The following is a 12,811-nucleotide window of genomic DNA, read 5'->3' on the forward strand; positions in this document are numbered from 1 at the left end:
GGTTTTTTGACTGGAACAGCTAAAATACTGTCTTGTGATTATGTCTGTCAGCAGAATATGTTAGTTTGATCCTTCCTTGCATTGCACCTATATAGATGTTTATATCACATAGACATACAAACATTTATATACATAATTCTTGCCTTTAAGGTCGGTCGGGCCATCATTGAAGTTACCATCTTGTGTGACATCTGTCACAGAGAAAAAATGGATCGTGTATATTAATTTCTGATTTCCTAGTGAAACTGGACACGTGATTTTAAAATGTTCCCACTTCACTTAGCATAAGAATTTCTGATTAATAAGGAAAGGTGGAAAAAGGCAGTGGAAATTCGACAGTTCGACTCTGCCTTTCCAATGCCGTATGCCGTATGCCTTACACAGTGATCCAAATACAGTTTCTTTCTTCTATAACACACGTATAAACAGATTATACAGCAAAAGCTCAGTCTATTATGTTACATCGACTCTTGTTTTGATTGATATAGCGCAGAACTCAATTTTTAAGAAAGAAGAAACACTAACATATTAAAAAGTAAGTAAAACATATAATTGTAAAAAAAAAACTTATAAGATGAAAAAAAAAACCCGTTCGTCTAAAACGTCGAAAATTTTGGGAACAGACTGTCAACTAATTGGTACACTAATGTTTACAATCGGGAAAGATGCTGCATAAATCTGTGTGTGTGTGTGTGTGTGTGTGTTTTAATGATATGGAACCTAAGAATTAGACGGCCGGCGATCAAGGTTAAGGTTTAGTGTTGATGTTCGGGTTAGCTCAGAGTTAAATTACAAGGTTAGCTTGGTAAGTTGATGTAGTATGGGTTGGTTTAGGATTACAGGAAGGTAAAAACAGACTTAAATGTGTTTAAGTGAAAGTTTTAGATGATATTGAAAACTGATGTAAACGAGGACAATTTTGATAGGGAATCAAAGATTTCAGGTGAACTGGGTACTTCTAAACATACACATGTATTGCTTACTCGTTCTCTGCAGTAACAAGGTTAGGGTTAGTAACTGTGTAATTAGGTCCCACACTTAAGGAATCGCAATACAGTTAGACTTTGCAAGCAATTCTTCTGTTATAGAACAAAACATTTTGTTGTTCTGACGTAATTCAAATGACAATAACAATGCATTCTGAATTTTTTTTTTATTGATGAAAAAGTATATGCATACGCCTGTCGTATGTAATAACATTTAATTACAAACCGCCTTGTGAAACATGTAATTGAATGTACTTACATGGTGAAACTTCACAACGGATGACGTCTGCATTTTTAACATCAAAGTTAAACTCTCCAAGCTGAAGGCACCTTGTTTCGTAGTCAACCAAAATGGAAAAATTCTTGGTCAGGTTTTTATCACAGGTAAAGCTTTTTGATGAGAGACACTCAAATGCCCGATTGTGCCCAGTCACATTCTGCAATAGCCTCTGTAATAAAATTGTGCAAATTACTTAGAAGTTTAAACGAGACGATGAATGTGCCTTGACTTGACTAAGATGTACCCGAAGCTAAAAGCCTTAAATGCACCGGGAGACCAATAATTTAACTAGATTATATTAAGTCCACTGATATTTCTTTAGGTTTTTAAATCATACAGGATTATATAGGTGCCTACTACTATCCTGTATACCCTAGTTCTCTTTCTCTATCTCTCTGTATTAATGTCTCATGCATCTCCCAATAGTCAATAAATATGAAAAGTAGACAACTTTAATTTTCTTTACCTTCTTTCTGCGGAATTTTATAATACACAGTGAATTCCTTTTCCTGTTTGATGATTTTCTCTTCAAATTTGCTGATCACCTTACTCACACAGCCCTTTTTGTATTCCAACACACAGTTGTGATCTGCACCTGATAAAAAAAATACACCACGCTGTGCAAAAATTAATGCATAAGTAAGGGAAGCAACTGTTGGAATCTTTAGCAATATGTAGTTTACTAATGATTATTTACCTTTGAAAGCTGAAATAGTCATGAACAAGAAGGCCAGAGCAACAGGGCCGAAGCCATGTGGGATGACTAGAGGTGAACAGCGGTCAATAAAGGGAGACCTTTTTATCCGTCTTTACGACTTGACAGGTCGCCTTGTATGATAAAGACGATCGAGGCCCAGGAGTAGGGGATGGGGGTGGGTCATAGTAGTTTAGGGGTATAGCGCGGTAGGCAGAAGTTTCTTTAGTATAATATCGATCACGTCATGGTCGGGTTAATTTTTTTTCTGAAGGTCACGTGATTAGGTGGTTATGTAGTTTAGGTTAAATGTGTAGTCGGAGATTTTTCTCGATGCCCCAGTCTCTGAGCGCCGTACCAGCTGTAGGCAGCAAGTCTCTAGGGGAGACCCGTTCCAAGTGAACGCGTAACGCTTCTTGCTAGAACTTTGAAGAGTGAGAAAAGGGTCTCTTCGCAGACGACATGAAGGGGATACACCATTGGAAAAGGCAACAGAAACCCTGCTACCCACTGACTGGGCAACCACCGGAAGAAGTTGATATTTGCCTGTATTTCCCAAGGGTTTCGAACGTCTGGAGCAGGTACCAGACCACTGCTTCCAAAGATCTTCCCCGCAGCTGCTGGTTGCTGCCTGAGGCAACCAGTGGAAGCAGCAGTGCAGGTGGGATAGGAAAGCGTCGGAAAGCTCACTTTCGACTTCGTCGCCATCGTTTTTGCCTAAGACAACTGTGCGCGACCAGAGGATCTCCGCAAGTAGTGACAGTAGTTTGCCAAGGCAATTATGTCCATTGCTAAATTTACCATTCAGTCTCACATGCGCATTATCTTAGCTCTTAGCTGTTCTGGTGTTTGTGGGTCTACGATATTGGTTTGTTGGAGACTAATACTCCAGCCGACAGTCACGGCAGTCCGATAACTTTCTCTCAAGTGTGTTGTTCCGCCTGTCCGTCGTATTTCCCGCCCAATCTGCCAATCTCGTCAGAGAGCGACAACTGCTCTCCCGACGACACAGAGTCGAGCCTGTCACAGTCCAGGGACATACACGTAGCCATGTCAGTCCGCCGTGTGAAAACTACCATGCTAAGTTCTCCGGTCCTTTTTTCTCACATGTGCATCAGCTTAGCTGTTCTGATATTTATGGGTCCAGGATGATGGATTGGGTGGAGACCAATACTCCAACGACAGTCACGGCACGAGGATAACTTTCCTTCGAATGTGTTGCTCAGCCTGTCCGTCGTCCATTCCTCCCGATCTGCCAACCACATGTCATCTAGGCAGACAGATGTGATACCCCTGAGATGTCACTGTCTTCCTAGGCCCTATTGACGCCTGGGCCAGCAGAGTGGTTGCGTTTGGCATACTGTAATCAGTTATGGCTGTCTACATGTGAAATATGTGCCACATACGCCCACCCTTTCTTGCATAATTAGGGACCTCAAGCTTGTCAAAAAGCCACCCTAGACCCTAATTGGGGCGATTGTTAGTTCCCCTTTAAGATTACCACATGAAGTAACACACATGTACCCACATCATAACACATATCTAATCAAAAAGAATATTTCTGCCTAATGCGGCGGAGATTGAATATAGATATGACCATGTATTGAAAGCACACAAGTACACACACATACAATTTCTGCTTTTTATAGAGCAAACCCCGCCAACACCTTGTGCGAGGAGATGATCGACTAACAAATGGTCTCTATGAGACAACAATCGAGTAAAATTAGCTTTCCGACTGGCCAGAGTTTTCTGCCCAATGAATGGATAAATTCTAAAACGACAGGGACCATATAGTACACCACTCCAAAATGTGCGAAAATCAAACGTTTGCACTTGGTGGACCACAGTTTTGCAGGAAAAGACAGATTACTGACAATTTTCACATAATATTGAAAGATCTTCTGTTGATGCCAAGAAAATGTTATCTGTCGCGTGTCGCATGCTGGCTCAGCCTGAGCTTTAGTCCTAGAGGGAAGGGGGGGCTGTTGCGTCACTAAAGTCTGACGCAATTTTGTTTTGTGACTTTTTTTTTTTTTTTTTGGAAAAAGAAAAAAGACGGAGAGAGAAGGGCCACCAGGGAGGAGGGTTGGGCGGTGTGAGTAATTCCGTTGTGGAAACGGCACATATTAAGTGTAATTCCGTTGCAAGAACGGAACCGTCTTGAGTTGTGGGTACGTTTAGGTAACATCCATCTGTGACGCATCTATTTTTGGGGTTTTTTTTGGGCGGGGGGAGGTTTGTTTTTTATTTTATTTTGATTAAATATGTATTTGTAGCGTTATCTCGTGTGAGTGTCGTTTGTTCGGCACTGGGAGCGGCTGGATTCGTTACTACACGCGACAACATCATTACTTGATTAATCTTATGTGACTCTACTTACTCGACTATAATGAAGAATAAAAGCAACATCTAGTTATAGTGTACTACGATCCTGTAGTCTGCTTGATTTTTAGTGCCCCACACTACAAGGCGGGAGGAGGTAGTTCTTACAAGATTAAAGATAGGACACACCTATGCCACGCAAGGATACCTCTTGCGAGGTGAACCACCACCAGCCTGCCCCTGGTGTAAGGGAAATTTAAATGTGTTACACTTTTTGATTATCTGTCCACAGCTCCAGACTATCCGTCAACAGTTTTTTGCAGTAAATTCTTTATTTGTCTTATTTAGGTTTTTTTTTTTTTTTTACATTCTGATAGTTCTATCTTGATTTCTGGTGTGTTTGTGGCCTTTTGGGGCTTCACCACCCCTTTTTACACTTCATTTTTTTCTTTTACACCTTGCTCACTTACTATGTTGGTTTGTTTTTAAAGACACATGACTTGAGAAATTTACCCCGAAACCTTTAAATTTAAAATTAGTTTTATTGCCGTGATATAGCCCTAGTTGCTGGCACGGCATAAAGCACCAACAATCAATAATTGATTTTTAATACTGCAGTAAACGTAACACAAACGTAATGCAGAAAGAAAATATGAAACAAAAGGCAAGATACCTTGTCCACCGGAAATTCCAGTCCACAGATATGTAATAAATAACACGAGCATCTTCTGTTTCATGTTTCTTTTTTGTATGTGGTTTGTGAGATACGACAAATACTGCGCTGAAGATCAAGAAAATATTAACTGACCCTCATGTGTCAACATTCTTATTAACAAGCTTTTGAATGCCTACAGGTGCAACACTGTCTACTTGTTCTTGTCTTCCTTACGTTCAGCCTAAAGCAATGTTAAAACAGTTGCGATTTACTGCTTAACTTATAATGGCTTTCTTCTCACATGCGAGTGCGGCACCCCACCCACCTAACCACCTCACCCCCCCTCCCCCCGCCCCCGTGCTCGTGCTCATAGAAGGAGCAACGCTGTACTTTGATTGGTTAATAAATGGTATAACATGAGGATGTAAGATGTAAGGACTGTCGCGTAGCCGCCCCAACAGCCGGCAAGAACTCTCCGCCAATCACTCGGCCGGAGACCAGGTGACTTATTCAAGTCGAAACTGAGCGCAGACAATTACAGCAATGACAAAGACACAATTTAAGTTACAAAACAATTTATTAACCACGTAAAATAATGCAAAAGAAGTATCTCATACTTCTCTAACGGTTGCAAAAAAAAAAAAAGATAAGAATAAACGAAACAGACAAACGAATAAAAATAAAACAGTTGCCCGGTGCACAGGCTAGTCGGAGAAATCACAAAGAATACACACCACCCGCACGCACTGCAGGGTGACAGGTCAAATGTCCGCTCAATCACTGGCCCGCGTGCCGCTACAGCGGTTTCCCCCCCCCCCCTTCTCCCTCACGTGCTCGCTCCTCTCTTCCGGGTAGGCCTTGGTTACGTGAGCCCCTGATCGCAGGTACCCGCCCTGGGTGCTCCACAGAACGCTTCGCCGCACACTGGCGCAGCAGGGTCACGCGTTCACTCGCTGACGAGGCTATGAGGATGCAGGGTGGACAGTCGACACAATGACGGACACGAAGGAAACATGAGGAAACGACGACACGGATGAAGAACACAAAACATCAACAAGAGGAACAAGAAGAAGTTGAAAAAAGTAGAAGCCTGTAGAGAAAACAATCCATTCAATCAACAGGCGGCTCTCACAAAGCTGCTTAGTTTCTAAAAAATATCCTGATACAATTACATACCTATCTATGATCAGACTGGTCACGAAACCACTCGCTTTCAAAAATGTCCTCATACAGTTACATATATATGACCATCAGAGTAGTCACAAAACCGCTCACTTTCTAAAAATGTTCTTATACAAATACATATCTATGACCATCAAATCCACACAGGGAGAAACGGGTGCGACCCGGCCACCACAAATACCAACCTAACATTGTGAAACAACATGTCTAGCACTCAAAAACCTGAGCATGGGTTTAACATATCAGAAATCCTCTCACTCGCCCTCAAGCGCACTCCCACAACCAACCAGGGCCCCTACAGACTAGAATAGTGTGGAACCCAAATGAATAGACTCTACTTACCCAAAACGGCTTGTGACAGTGAGACGGGCCCTGGGGGCGTCTCACACCGTCCCCCACGTCCTTTGCTGGATGGCGACTCTCCAGCAACGACAGAAAAACGCGCCAAGGATCGCGCGCGGCGAAGAAAAAAAAAACAACAAAGAAAAGGGGGAGAAAAGTCAAAGGGAGGGGGGGTTGCAGTCCGGTCCCGAAAAGAAGAAGCCTGTGAAGACCCTGCGAGCCACCGACGCGTGACGACAGCGCCGCGAGTCAGGGCTCTTGGGCTCGCGAGATGGATAGGGTTACACAAGGGCCGCGTGAGCAGTCTCCCTTGACTCCTCCTCCCCCCTCCCCCATCTGTGCGAGCACACCCAAGTACATGCCAGCACAGTATGGAAAGCCCAGCACGGACAACAACACAATCGCCGACACGCGACAATGACGTCAGGTTACTTATTATAAGAGTCCCGTTCATTTGACGGAATATATCATCGTATCATAGCAGAAGAAACCAGACTTGACAGTCGTGTGATAAGTGGAAATTGCCGAGGAATATGTCTACGTTTGTAAGCAGTAAGGTATCCAGTACCATTAATAACAAGCTGGGTAGAAGAAAATAATATTAGAGGGGAATGTCAGTCAGGGTCTCAACTGGGTTACTCTACTATTAGTACACACTAATGGAATGCGTGCAACAACAATATATAGGTTTTATTTTCTGGTAGTACAATAAAATTAAAGATTGTAACTCTATGCTCCAGCGAATTCACAAATCGGCAAGTAGATCAAACGTTAGAAATTCACAAAAAATATCTACACGATATAAACAAACATATATTTTAATAGAACATACATGAGACTTTCAATATTACTTATTGTTTTCTTCTTATTTTTGGTTGTTTGAGTACAAATCTATGTTAAAATGAGTAACCCATAACCGATTTTAACACGGCACTTTATCAACTCAACTTCCGCCTAATTTCAATCATAGCGAAATACCTGAGTAGTTGACTTCCCCCCTCCCCCACAGCTGTTAAAGGGAAGTTATTTAAAGTAGAACAACTCAAAGATCCACTAGTTGGCTCCCTTATCTAATCGTTTAATTAATCTGCTACTCCTACGTAGTATTTATGTGTATGACCCGTCGAGGACAGCAGTATGTGGGGTGAGGTCAATCTGAACCAACCGCCGAGAACCCTCTGTGTCGGTTTCTTATTTTACTTCGAGAAATGATTCAAATCTATTAACAGAAATCTTCTATGGTCTTCCATGTTTAAAAATCGTATCCAAGGTAAATTACTTTGCTGTAATAGAAATATTATGCTAGTTATCACGAACACTAGTACCTGAAAACTCGGAATTCACGACAGCTGCGCGCTCTTTCAACAAATAATAAGACGAGTGCCCTGAGCTTATACTGATGTATTTGTGGACCAGGGTCAAAAACTTTCTCGAGGAAAAGGTCAAACATCCTTTGCAGTCACGGGAACAAACAAACCAGCAAACAAAAACTGCCTCCCTTCAACCACTCAGTCAGTCGCTCACGCTCACTCACTCACTTCCGTCTTGTTTGCCATCAACACTGTACTCACTTAGGTAGAGTCTCATACTTATGCATGGTTGACCCATGACACTAGAATAAATGTCCATGTTAGACATGGCATTAAACTGACAGATTATACTACTTCATCTTTAGGTGTCAGACAGGAAGATGCAGTAATCCTTGCTTCTCTGCTCCAATTGTGTCAACGAGCTTGCACTCGATGTAATACACAATGGAAGACAGAGGTGCAATCTTTGCAATGGACGCACATGAGCTATCTTTATAGATATTGGCAGATGACGATGTACTTATCTCTAAAATCGCTAGAGGTCTGCAGACACAGCTAAACATATAGGGCTTCCTCGAACTTATGTTTAAATGTAAATATGGGTAAAAGTAATAATGTTGAGGTTTCACTGTATTTGAATGACAGAGATGGGAATATGGTGGATTTAGTTCACCTACTGTGATTGCACATAAATACTTGCGTGTGTTTATTCTAATAAACGTTATGCAGAGTAAATCACGGAAAATATTTTATTGTGCATAATACAATGGCTAAGTGCCTTTAATAGCATGATGTGTTCTTCGCATTGTTTGAAGCATGTTTCTGATTCAAAAGCACGCAAGGAAGAAGTTCCTATAATCAGCTTGTTATTAAGTTCCGTGTCTATATTGTTGATAAAGGCGCTAGTGGGCGTTGGACTCACAGTTTGTTTCAGTACCTGATACCTGAATATGGAGCAGGCGTTTTTAGTGGCATGCATTTATTTCTTTGTACTCCAGATCCTTGGCAAACAGGAGGAAATGTGTAAGTTTTTCATATATCACTAAAATTCTAAGGTTTAATAAATAAACAGTGCCTTAAGTGAAATGTTTTTCACGCAAGTTACATGTGCCCGAGTACATTTTCGTTTTACTTTATACAACAACATAGATTATGACACCACTGATATAGATGAAGGCTTACACTGAGGACGACAAGTACAAGGATATTTTACTTGTTTTCTCTATGCTTCCCACACAGTCATAACTAAGTAAACTTAGAAAAAGCCTCCATAAACGTTTTAACTTTCTAACACTTTCCAATTCTTTTCTTCCTCACTTTCTTATTCATGCCTAATTATGAAAAAAAAAAAATATCAGAGTAATAGCAAGCAGTTACACAGTTAAATTGAAGGTTCTAGTATTTACAATGACCGAAACCGTATGTTGTTTTCTTCCGGGTAAAAATTATTTAAAAGTCTCTCTCTGTATGTGTTGGGGGAATGGGTAGGATTTAAATTTAGTTTACTGCTGATCTTTGAAAAGTAAGCAGCCTAGTGCAAAATTATTCTTTTAAATCATTATTATCGTTTCATGAAAATTCGAACAAATTATAATTTTTAGCACTTTGTTTAAACTTTAGCGTTTCATAAAAATTCGTCTTCTTAGTGCGTGACTTCATGAAAAAAATATAGACAAAATGATCATACATATTCTCACAATGACAAACAATTTATTTTGTTTGCCTTTTGTTGCAGGTGTACAGCTGGAATTTCCCTACATGAACGAGGAAACGATTGAGATCTCCGAAAATAACTACACAAATTTGACATTCTGGTTTAATACTTCAAGCTGTGAGCCGTTTAACAAACTCTATAAAGTTACACTAAAGATTAAAACAGACACGGGATTTGTGGAATATGATGAGCGATTCGCCGTAGTGAACAACACATGTAACACCACAGCTAGGAACTCCCTCCGTTGTGTCAGTCCAGCTGGTCCAGTGGAACTGAACAGAAAAGTGAACAGATCTCACGCCAAATCGAATGGAGATGGCGGTGGATGGAAAACGATTCCTTTATGGAGAGACAACATATTTTAAAGCTAAATATTTCTTGTAAGTATTCCATAAAATATTTAACTTTACTCCTGACTTTCAGCAACTCGTCAGATTCATCTTTTTTCTTTCCTTCACCCATTTTAAGGCCAGTGATCGCTGATGTCTTGCTGAATAAGGAATAAAATGATACAACGTATGTATTTTTAGATATTTTCCTTTTTAATATTCAGATTTTATCTAATATTGTTATGTAGCTTCACGTTTACAAAGACTAACTTCATATATTTATCCCGATATTGTCTGCTGAAATTCGTTTGCTTTTGTGGTACTTCATTTTCTTCCTGTTCTCGTTATTGCGTTATTTGAAGTGGAAAAACTTCTTAATTTATGTGTTGTGTGGTTGTGTGTGTGTGATGTTCTTTAACAGACCCTCCCAATGTAACAAACCTAACTGTGGAAGGACAAGAGGTTTTTGGTAATCATCTAATCAACGAGAGTCATCAGGTTAGCATCTGTTGCTCGTTTGACAAAGGAAACCCTGCGAGGACATTTTATCTGTCAGATCAACATGGGGATAAATTGGCTGCCAGTAGGGATGAAAAACACGTTTTCCATTCACTGACAGGACCCAGATGTAAGGAAGAATGGCCAGTCATCCGATGTGAGGACAAAGATCTACAGAAAACAGATCTGTATCATTGCTTGTCAGATGTGAGTAGAAGATAAAAAAATCTGAATTTCTTCATTTAGCTTACATTTTATGTAAAATTGGGAGATATAGGATTAGATATTGCACAATGATATTTTTATGATGTGTAAAGATCTGTTGCATATGGATACGTCGATACAAATAATATAAATAAAATATATTAGCTTTTCACACAAAAAATTCTAAATAGTTTTGCTACAGACAAATGGATTAGCTTAGAACAAGAAGTTTGCGGTGGATACGAAGAGTATACTATGAAATTATTTCTATCATTAAACTTTAAAAATTAACCTTATATTACTGACAGACGAATAACTGGATTCAAACCTTCTTTTATTTTCACAGGTCCTCCACAATTTACTGACATAGCTCCACAGGTTTTCAATCGTCAGATGTACCAACATTTGATATTTAGTATCAAAGCACACACGACATTAGTCCGTGGGTGTATTTTGTCCCGCACAGTGATGTCGCTAGGACCAAACTCTATCATTGATGCAAACTGTAGTCTTCATGGTAATCCTCCTAACCTGCTCTTAACTCTTCGCCTTCACGAGGAAGACTACCCCAGTCAAGGAAACTGGACATTGAACGTCAGCAACGAAATAGGATCCGCGACGACAACGCTGGTATTCGTCAGGAACTTAGGTTTGTGTCCTTAAATATTCTTTAAAAGTTGTTACGAAAGAATTCCTAAGATATAAGCTTAAAAAGTATGTAATTTATTTTTACAAATTGTAGGTTAACTTTACATTCTTCGTTGACTCGGTGCAGTTAAGCCATTGCGACTTAAACATTACATATGATATTTCTTTTATCGTATCGGTGATGTAGTTTGTAGTTCCATTTAACGGCTGTATATCTTTTTTTTTCTTTTTAACAACAATGTTTTGTGGTGAAGGTAGTTCATGCGAACGTGTCTTGCACAGTCAACATCATCGGGACGCGACTAATACTTTCTGCCTCTGGCATGTTTCAAGAATATGTCAGTGGGACAAAGAGTGTGTATGGATGGGGTATGTACGTGAGGATGAAAGGATATGTGTTTTAGCACTCCACATTACTGATAGAAGTCCGCACAATTTTTGTAGTTGCTGGATTTTTACCCCCTATTAAAATATCCGCCGATATCGCTTCCTTTGCAACATCCTGAGTGAGGATGACTTATCAGGAAATAAAAATTTAAAACCTGCAGTAAGAACTGAACTCAACGAACGCGTAAAATTAAGAAGATTCTCCCTGGAGTCGGATACCTCGTGATATAAGCTACATGAAGGTTCGAACCTATGGAATTCTATGGATGCACAAGGCTTCAAATGTTATTCATGGTAACGATTTTCCTCTTACTTCCTCCGTATCTTTCTGCCTCTCCTGTTTACCGTTGCTCTACCTTTGGAGGTTTGTTGGAATGAATGCTAAAGACAAATCATAATCATTATTGAAATCACTCATATTAATGTTTGTTAGTTTAGAATATTTGCGAGGAAAGAAACATCAGAAAAAATATTTAACCTGAGGTAGAAATACAACGAATGAATGAACGAGGAAGTGATAAACGAAGGAATGAAATGAAATAAAGAAAGAAAAATGTAAAAATAAATATGAGCATGGATTTCCCAAGATTTACTCAGGAAATTGTTCTTAAGTTTCAGATCTTCGGCTTCTCTACATTGTTTCCTCGTTATCTGCATTTGTCCAGCGACTTCATATTGTGAACTTTGAAACTAAATCTTCATTCCCACATATTTGCTAGTTATCATAAAGGATTCTTTCACAGTATTGTAGACTTTTACAGTTTTTTCCAGGAAATCTCAGTACTGCTTAAGACACTTCAAAGCCGATTGGTGTATAGTAACTTTCAGAATAATTATAAAAATATTACATGTAAAAACGAATAGGCTTGATAGGCAGCGTAACATGGTCATGGTCAGGTAATGGATTGATGATATTAATCTTGAGTTTAACTTGAATTGCTGTCGCATTTTTATAACTTTAATGCTCATGTACAGTATACAAAAGTCAAAAGAAAAGCAGAATTATTTAGTAATGAATTACCTGCACGGGGGAATCAGGAAGATGATTTATTGGCGAAAAATTAACGACAGATAAGAAACAGTTTGATTTTGACATAATGCATGAGCTGTCAGTTTAGTAAAAATCAAAACCCAAATTTGGAAGTCTGTTAAGTTTATCACCTCCCCTACACGTTTCACCCTCTATCAATGAAAAAAAAACAACATAATCATGGAAAAAATCATTATTAATGTTATTATTCTCATCCTTCTTCTTGT

At 39.6% G+C, this 12,811-nt stretch overlaps 1 long non-coding RNA gene across 1 annotated transcript; it reads right to left on the reverse strand.

The window, feature by feature from the left end:
• Positions 1-139: 139 nt before the first annotated feature.
• LOC112569656 lies at positions 140-5,174 on the reverse strand. Its single transcript, XR_003100494.1, has 4 exons — positions 4,959-5,174; positions 1,733-1,861; positions 1,246-1,435; positions 140-191 (listed from the first exon to the last, which is right to left on the reverse strand). It is a non-coding gene; the product is annotated as an uncharacterized LOC112569656 (long non-coding RNA).
• Between the last annotated feature and the right edge of the window lie 7,637 nt (positions 5,175-12,811).

Source organism: Pomacea canaliculata, linkage group LG7 (genome assembly GCF_003073045.1).
Source record: "Pomacea canaliculata isolate SZHN2017 linkage group LG7, ASM307304v1, whole genome shotgun sequence".
In the NCBI taxonomy this organism is placed as follows: domain Eukaryota; kingdom Metazoa; phylum Mollusca; class Gastropoda; order Architaenioglossa; family Ampullariidae; genus Pomacea; species Pomacea canaliculata.